The sequence below is a fragment of the Babylonia areolata genome, chromosome 5, assembly GCF_041734735.1.
Source record: "Babylonia areolata isolate BAREFJ2019XMU chromosome 5, ASM4173473v1, whole genome shotgun sequence".
Lineage (NCBI taxonomy): Eukaryota > Metazoa > Mollusca > Gastropoda > Neogastropoda > Buccinidae > Babylonia > Babylonia areolata.
Genome location: NC_134880.1, coordinates 55,809,261 through 55,819,372, shown reverse-complemented (window position 1 = coordinate 55,819,372; position 10,112 = coordinate 55,809,261).

Sequence of the window (10,112 nt, the reverse complement as noted above, 5' to 3'; positions counted from 1 at the left end):
GCACGTGACCAGAAAAAAAGGGGCTGCTGTGTTCAAAGCAAGAGGTAGCGGTCATCTGACCCTGACCCCTCTAACACCCCTCACGCCCTCCACTCTCCTGTCATGGTCAACCCCTAAATAATCAGAAACCTCTATACACCTCCAGGAGCAGTGGTCAGATGGTCACGGCAGTATTTGAAATTGTGTAGCTGAAACAGTGTATTGGAGTGAGTCAGAACGTTTACCAGGTGTTAAAATCACACTGGTCAGTGTAACAGACAGTCTACAAGCTTCAGAACAAAGATAAGTAATTTTTCTGTGAATTTTATTAATAATTTGTCATCGCGTTATTGTTTAATTGTTCAATTATTAGTAAATTATTGAGAGGGCTCAATGCCGTCAAATGCATGGAAAAATCGCTTATCTTTGTTGTGGACAGAGTGATTTTTCTGTGTAATTGACTGATAATTTGTCATCGCGTTATTGTTTAGTTTTTGAATTATTAGTGAATTACAGAGAGGGCCCAGAATCAGTATAGCACCGGACGAAACCATGCCAAGATGACCGTTGTACTTATGCAAGGCTTAGCGGACCCATCACGCCGGAGTGAGGGCTGTGTAGGCAGTATTTGAAATTGTGTGGCTGAAACTGTGTATTGGACTGACTCAGACGTTTACCAGGTGTTAAAATCACACTGGTCAGTGTAACAGACAGTCTACAAGCTTCAGAACAAAGATAAGTGATTTTTCTGTGAATTTGATTAATAATTTGTCATCGCGTTATTGTTTAATTTTTGAATTATTAGTAAATTATTGAGAGGGCTCAATGATAGATTGTCCGTCAATGCAAATATTACAAAAGGACCTGTAGTTTTCTGCAAAATACAATCTGCTGCGCAACAATACCCAGACGCACCCTTCCACCGGCTAAGAGGAGACAACCTGACAAAAATCCCCAATCCCACAGCTTTCATACAGTACCAATGGGATGAATGGCTGTTGGGTTAAACAGTCACACACTGTATGCAGCCTGGCCTTAGGGCGAGACGAGGCTGATGGACTCCACACAGATGGACATCCATTGCCCTTCCCTGATAAGAGGCTCTGTCAGGGCGACCGAATTTTTTCCCTCACCACATAGAACACCCTTCTATGGATACTAACAAAACCCTGTCTCGCGTGCACCTCGGGGATCAGCTGCATAGCACGAGACATAAATTCAGATCCCCAAAACCCCAAAACAGGCGTGGCAAAAGAGGTGGGAAAAGATTGTGTTTAGGTAGCAGAAAGACAAAAGCAGAGCGGCTGTCAAAGAAATTCTTTAGAAGCGGCAGTTGGAATTGTTCCAGCGCGAGAATGAGAATCTCAACAATTGAGAAATTGGCATATGATTTTGACATTTTATGTCTCCAAGAGACCAGGACAAGTGCAGACAGACCAATACATTTTGAAAATTTCACAATCTTTCAAAGAAAAGAAGGAAGAGGAGTAGCAATCATACTGAACAAAAACCTACAAAACAAAGTTTCCACCATAAATCTAGAGAAATGGTGTAGCAACTCATGTGAACTACTGGGGGTGCATCTTGAAAAACCTGACGGAATTCAAAAAAGCATCATGCTCATCAATGCCTATGTTCACCCAGGAACCTGCACAACAAAAGAGGATTGGGCCTTTTTAGAGGAAATAGAGAACCAACTTGGAGACTCAGTCATTATCTGTGGAGACCTTAATGCAAGATCGAAGTTATGGGACCAGCGGAACACCAACCCACAAGGACTCTCACTTGAAGGAATGATAGGGGAAATTCTTCTTAGCCTATTAACAACCACATCCCCAACTCGCCTTCGAACAAGACAAGGGGACAGTGACAGTGTGATCAGCATCGCTCTAACATCTCCAAAATTCAGAGTAGAAATGAATGCAGAGACGCTTCCACACCAAGGCAGTGACCACCTCCCGGTAGTTTTCAGTCTACAGAAACTGTCAGATAAACCCTGTATGAAACCGCGTGATCCATTTCAGTATGAAACCAAAGAGACAACCGTCATCGAAAAATTAAGACGCAGACGAAGCAAAAGAACGGCACCGAACAGGATGCAAACTATTCAGCCCCCATGGTGGAATGCCGACACACAGAGAGCCTGGACAGAAAAACATGCAGCTGTCAAACTTTGGCAAAAAGAAAGAACAAAACCATCTCCAGACAAAGATATTGAAACAAAAATGAAAGAAAAAAACTAAACAGTTTGAAATCATTGCTCAAGAGGCCAAAAATGACAAGTGGAAACAGTTTTGTGAGGCACTCAGTTATGACTCAACTTTGACAGAGTTCTGGCAATTTTATCGTCGCATGGAAGGGAAAACGTGCACAACAACAACCCCAGACATGGTAGACACTGACGGAACCAAGCTTAAGACAAACGAAGAAAAAGGATCTGCCCTGCTCAAACGTTTCATACAACAGAGCGATCAAAGAAACTTAGATGAGAAAAAGAAATATGTTGAGGAGTTAAACCAAACCCTTATGCAGACTGGACCTGATGATGACTTGACAATAGATGATCTAAACGAAGCAACAGCTAAATGCAAGAAAGAATCGGTTCCTGGCCCAGACAAAGTTCGCTACTCGGATATCAAGGAACTATCGGAAGAAGACAGAAGCAAACTTTTCAATCTATATCAAAACAGTTTCCACAATGGACATGTGCCAGAGGACTGGACACACAGCTTCTTAAAACCCATACTAAAACCAGGAAAGGACCATCGTCAGGTAAGTGGCTACCGGATCCTAACCATGCAAAACATTGCTGGAAAGCTCATGGAACGCATGATAGCAAGGAAACTTGCAAGGGATCTTGAACACAGACACATTCTCCCTTCAACTCAAGGTGGTTACAGAACAGGCAAGTCCACATGGGAAAATGCAGCTGCTTTTGCATATGAGGTGTATGAAGGATTTCAAAGAAAAGAAGAAACACTAGCAGTAGCAATCGGCCTTGAAGATACCTACAATAAAGTCCAGTTTGCGCACCTCATGGAGCTGCTACAAAGGTATGGAGTAAGTTTGACACTGACAAGATGGATAGCAGCAGCACTTCAGGAAAGAACCGTCGTCCTACGCCTCGGAGATTGGATGTCTGCACCTTCTAAACTATCCATGGGACTGCCACAAGGGTCTCCACTCTCTCCTGTCCTCTACAATGTCTACACGAAGGGCCTTGCAGACTTAAACAACAATGGAATAGCTCGGGTGCTTACTCTTGCGGATGATGGCCTGGTCTTCAAAACTTCGAAAGATGTTCAGGAAAGAACTAAAGCCGTCCAGAAACAACTAAACAATAGTGCCCAATGGTGCAAAGACACAGGATCTTCCACCAATCCAGCAAAAGCCCAAACGTTGCTGTGCACCCTCAACAACAGAACCGCGAGCAAATCACCACCACCTTGACGGGATTCAGATCGAGAAAACTGAATGCCTACGCTACCTAGGAATACACTTCGACAGGATGCTGACCTTCAGAAAACATACGGAAAATACTGTTCTCAAATGCAAAAAGGGCCTTTCAGTCTTAAAAGCAATGGCAACCAAAGGTAATGAACAACGCCACCTCTTCCTGCTATACCAATCACTCGTCCTCAGTGTGATCGACTACGGACTTGGGCTAACAAAACCATCTCAAAGCAACCTCCTAAAATTAGAAAGAGTTCAAAATGAAGCTATGAGGCTGATCCTTGGAACAACAAAAGACACGCCCACAGAAACCATGCGATACCTGCTTGACCTTCCTTCAGTGCAGGCCAGAAACAAGTTAGAACAGGTCAAGACCTACTTCAAAGCATTAGAAAACCCTCAAAACCCACTGCATGCTGCAGTCAAAGAACCAAAAGGCAGCCGTCTAGGACGAGGAAGATCATGGATGGGGCAAGCAGAAGACACAATCCAGCTAGTATGCCGACTACAAGACCTGAAAGAAACAAAAGAATGGGAGAAAACCCCCGAAAACCTCAACCATCTGTTCAACACAGCCATTGCACCCACTCTAGGAAGACGTTGTCGGGAATGGCCAGAGGGCAAAACTGATGCGGAAGTGAGGCTACTCATAGAAGAAAACAGTAAAGAAGAGGACATCATCATATACACAGATGGCTCAGTCACCAAAGACCAATCCGGTTGGGGATTCACTGCGAAACAAAATGGAAAAACAATTAGGGAAGAGAATGCTGCCTACAAAGTCATAACCTCCAGCCTAACGAAGGAAGTTGAAGCTGTGACACATGCCCTCCAGTGGCTATCGTCCATCCATATGCCCGGAAACCAACATGCCATGATTCTAACCGACTCAATGAACCTCATACAGAAAATTGAAAACGGAATGGGAAGCCCAGAGTGGCATAAGGCAATGCGTAACTTTCAGATTAAAAAACTCACATGGTCATACTGCCCGGGACATGCAGGTGTTAAGGGAAATGAGCGAGCTGACAGACTTGCTGGTAACGCAACACCAACAAGTGGCCTACATCTAGGAAAATCGGAAATCCTCAGAAAATTCAAAGAATATCAAAAAGAACAGGTACAAGGCCATCACACCATCGATCGCCTCAGAGAAATAAAAGCAGAGAAAGGGAGCGGCCGTAAGTCTAGCATGAAAGGTAGAGCACAATGCTGTGAAAATCAAACGAATATCGGCATCATTTCCAAACCAACATTGCGCAAATTTCTTCAAAACGGAACAGAGTCTCTGTGGGCTTTTCCAAATACAATAGACTGAGCAACACACTAGACGCCACGTTCTTGGCATCAGAGATCTTTTCCCATCCCTCTTGCGGCCAATCAGTGGCAGCCTCTGTGTGTGTGTGTATGTGTGTGATTGTGTGTATGTGTGGGTCTGTGTTTTTGAGTGCGTTTGTGCATGCGCGAGGGTGTAAGTGTACACAAGTGTCCAGAGAGTTTTGTGCACGTGCGTATGTGTGTGTGTGTGTATGCGTGTGTGTGAGGGGGAGGTGGGGGTGCGGCGGGAGAGGGGTAGAGGATGAGGTATGTGAGTGTATGCATGCCTACACTGTGGGAGCAACAGGATATTGGAACGTGCGGGTGTGTATATATATATATATCTTTGTATATATGTGTGGGGGGGTGGGGGATATGGGCGTATGTGTGTGTGCTTGTACAAGTAAGGGTTCATCTGTGTGTGTGTGTGTGTGTGTGTGTGTGTGTGTGTGCCGTGGAAGCTGCGATACGTAGCCTAGAAATGAGTGTGTGGAGGAGGTGGTAGAGGAGATGCATGGTCATGTGTGTGACGTGTGTGTGTGTGTGTGTGTGTGTTGGGGCTCATGTACATTTATGTGTATTTGACTGTGCTTTCATATCTGTGAAACTGCATGTTTGGTGCATATCTTTTATGCATGTGTGGGTGTATGTGTGAATGTGTGTCTTCATGTTTTACATTTATTTGCTTATTTATCATCATTATTGTCTTATTTATTTATTTATTATTATTATTATTACTACTACCTTTTTTATATTATAATTATTACGTATTTATTTATTTATTTATTTATTTATGTACGCTTATCTATTATTTATTCAACTTTTTTTTCTCAAGGCCTTACTAAGCGCGTTGGGTTACGCTGCTGGTCAGGCATCTGCTTAGCAGATGTGGTGCAGCGTATATGGATTTGTCCGAACGCAGTGACGCCTCCTTGAGCTACTGAAACTGAAACTGAAACACACACACACACACACACACACACACACACACACACAAACACACACACAAACACACACACACAGTCACGCGCGCACGCATACACACACACACTGACACACACACTCACACACACACACACACACACACACACTCACACACACACACACTCACACACACACACACTCACACACACACACACACACACACACACACACACACACACACACACACATGCTGGGGGATGACTGACTGGTGACCTAACACAATTGTTGAATCTTATGGCCCAGTATTTGTGTTTGTCTCTCTCTCTCTCTCTCTCTCTCTCTCTCTCTCTCTCTCTTCTTTTTTTGTTTTGTTTTTGGTGGGGGTTTTTTTGTTGTTGTTGTTGTTGTCACAACAGATTTCTCTGTGTGGATTTCGGGCTGCTGTCCCCAGGGAGAGCGCGTCGCTACACAGAGAGCGCCACTACTTTTGACTCACTTGTGTAAACAAAGTGAGTCTGTGTTTTAACCCGGTGTTCGGTTGTCTGTGTGTGTGTGTGTGTCTGTGGGTCTGTGTGTCCGTGGTAAACTTTAACATTGATATTTTATCTGCAAATACTTTGTCAGTTGACACCAAATTAGGCATAAAAATAGGAAAAATTCAGTTATTGCACCTCTGGGATGGGCACAAAAAAATAAATAAACAAGAGAGGCAAGGCCTTCAAAACTCACTTGTGATACACTTAAAAAAAAAAAAATCCAAGCTTTTTATGTATTGAGTATAATTTCAAAATGTATTGTTTAAGATGAGAAAGGTCAGTTTAAAGCGAATTAAGTCCCCTAGCATTAATTACAGAGTAATTTCCCTTTTTTACTATCTGCACCAAAGCGTTTGCAAAATAAATAAAACTTCCATGCTTAGCAAAAGAAGTTCCTGTTTGAACAAAAAATGATAATAATGACTGCTCTTGTTGTTGGGTCAGAATATCAGATGAAAGTGCCAAGTTTAGAGAATACAAAAAATATAAATATAACAGTAAATGCAGTTTGCATATAATTAGGCTTCATTTTTTATTTTTGTGCCCATCTCAGAGGTGGAATATTGTTTTAAACAAGATGACTGGAAAGAACTGAATTTTTCCAATTTTTATGCCTAATTTGGTGTCAACTGACAAAGTATTTGCAGAGAAAATGTCAATGTTAAAGTTTCACACACACACACACACACACACACACACACACAACCGAACACCAGGTTAAAACATAGACTCACTTTGTTTATACAAGTGAGTCAAAAATGAAGCCTAATTATATGCAAACTGCATTTACTGCTATATTTATATTTTTTGTATTCTCTAAACTTGGCACTTTGATCTGATATTCGACACAACAACAAGAGCAGTCATTATTATTATTTTTTGTTCAAACAGGAACTTCTTTTACTAAGCATGGAAGTTTTATTTGTTTTGCAAACGTTTTGGTGCAGATAGTAAAAAAGGGAAATTACTCTGTAATTAATGCTAGGGGACTTAATTCGCTTTAAACTGATCTTTCTCATCTTAAACATTATATAGTTGTGAGAGAGCGAGAGAGACAGACAGACAGACAGACAGAGACAGAGAGAGGTATGCTTGCTGACAACAAGCTAAACAGTGTCCCATGCTCAGAGTTTGCACAGACTGGTCACACCTTGAATACTAATGCTTTTCCAACGTTACAACAGTGAATGACTGCATATCATAAATTCAGCTTGAAAACACACACACACACACACACACACACACACACCCCTAGCACACACGCACACACACTCTCTCTCTTTCACACACATACACACACACGCGCGCGCGCGCACACACACACACACACACACACACACACAATAGTGCGCGCGATGCACTCACACACACACACACGACTCGGAGAGCGCGCGATGCGTACACACACACACACACACACACACACACACCGGCACACACACACACCGGCACACACACACACACACACACACACACACACACACACACATGCTTACCTACATACCTCGTCGCCTAGGACGTCGTATGCCTCTGTCGTCAGATCCGGGACGGTGGACGTCGCGGTCCAGACGACGTCCACAGGAACGCAGACGGACGACTTAACCGCCTCGTCGGAACCGTTGGCCTTGGGTGGAGGCGCTGTGTCCACCCCTTCCCATCCTGCGCGGCAGTCCTCAGGGGCTGCTGTGCGGGAGAGAAAAGCCTCGGGCGGAGGCACGTTGTCCGCCTCCCGCCCCACCCCACCCCCCGGCCCCCCTCGCCCCGCCTCTCGTCTGCCTGGCCCTCGGGCTGGCGGAAGTGGCCGGAAGCCCCCCGCACCTCCAAAACTCAAGGAGGGGAGGGCTGCGGCCACGGCGGGATCGGGAGGGGCCGAGGTGGTGGATATTCCGACCCGGTCGGAACCCGAAAAATTTATGTCAAAGAACAAATATTCCATCCTGGCGGACCTTGAGCCACCGCAAGTGGAGGAGCAGGGGGTAGCGATGGAATAGGCTGCTGCTTTTTTTTTTTTTAAAAAAACCTTTTTAATGGCAGTGATCCACTGGAATATCCGGGGATTCTATGCCAACTTCCAGGAACTCCAGCTGCTTTGTCGTGCTTTGAAACCTTCAGTGCTGGCACTGCAGGAGACTCTGCAAAGAGATGGCAAGGTTTTATCTCTCTCTGGTTTTAACTCCGTTTTTAAACCCGCTCAACCGAAGCAAGAGGGGTTGACGGGAGGTGTCGCTCTTTTTATTCGAAAGTCCCTTTTATACAGTACAGTTCTTTTAAGCACCCCTTTACAGGCGGTGGCAGTCAGAGTCACGCTCGAGAAAACCATCACTGTCTGCTCTCTCTACCTTCCCCCTTCCGTCCGTGTTCTGAGGCAGGACCTCATGAACCTGGTCGACCAGCTCCCACGTCCGTTTTTACTGTTGGGCGACTTCAACGGACACTCCCCGCTCTGGGGAAGTGAGATGACATCAGCCCGAGGTCTTCTCTTAGAAAACCTTCTCTCTGACATGGACTTGTGCTGTCTTAACGACAAATCTCCCACTTACCTGCATCTGTCCTCTGGAAAGCTCTCGTGTTTAGATCTGTCGGTCTGCGATCCATCGTTGGTCCTGGACTACGAGTGGAAAGTGCACGACGATCTGCACGGGAGTGACCACTTTCCTGTCGTCCTCCGCCCCACAGATGAAGAAGGTGACTCTCTGCCTGACCGCCTGTACTACGACAAAGCAGACTGGAGTTTTTTTACCACCAAGATAAGAGCGGAGCTGCAGGAAGAAACAGTATTGAAAAGCAAGGACCCTGCTGACGCTCTGACTCGGATCGTTTTAGATTACGCCAAAGCAGCAGTCCCATCGTCTACCTCCAAGCCTCAGGTCCCTAGAACGCCCTGGTTCAACGCGGAATGTCGGGAGGCCCGCAAGTCTCGGAAGAGAGCGCAGCGACGCGTCTTTCGGAGACCGGAGTCCGATAGCGTTCGAACCCATCAACAGCTGAGGGCGAAAGCCAGGTATGTTTTTAAAAAGAGCCAGAGGAAGTCTTGGAGAGATTTCTGCTCTTCCTTAACCTCCAACACACCCAAGAAGAAAGTGTGGAGGGTTTTAAAAAGAATTAAGGGCAAAAACGCATGCCCGACCTTCCACCATCTTAAACTTTCAGACGCTCTGGTCACAGAGAAGAAAGCAGTTGCCAATTTGCTTGCCTCCACAATAGAACAGAACTCGAGATCTGCTAACAAATCTGCTCGCTTTCTTAAAACCAAAAACCTGTCAGAAAAAACACCATGTAACTTCTTTTCCGACAACACAGAGAATTACAACCTTCCTTTCACAATGAACGAACTTAAATCTGCCCTTCAGACCTGTACGGATTCCTGTCCAGGAATGGACGAAGTCCATTATAAACTCCTAAAGCACCTTCCCCAAACCTGTCTGGACACCCTGCTTAAAGTTTATAACCACATCTGGGTCACAGGTTTCTTTCCACCCTCCTGGCGGAAAGCCCTCATAATCCCACTGCCGAAACCGGGAAAAGACCCCTCGAACCCCTCCAACTACCGCCCAATTGCACTGACCAGCTGCGTCTGCAAACTGATGGAGAAGATGGTCAACGGTAGACTGATGTGGAAACTAGAGACCGACGGCCTTCTGGCGAAGGAACAATGCGGTTTCCGCAAGCATCGCTCTACCGTTGACCATCTGGTTCGTCTGGAAACCACGATAAGAAATGCTTTCGTCAACAAACAACATGTGGTGGCCATATTTTTTGACCTGGAGAAAGCTTACGATACCACGTGGAAATTTGGTATTCTTTCCGACTTGCACAAGCTCGGCTTCCGAGGACACCTGCCTCAGTTTATCCACAATTTTTTACAAGACAGACAATTCCAGGTGAGAGTCGGCACCACCCTGT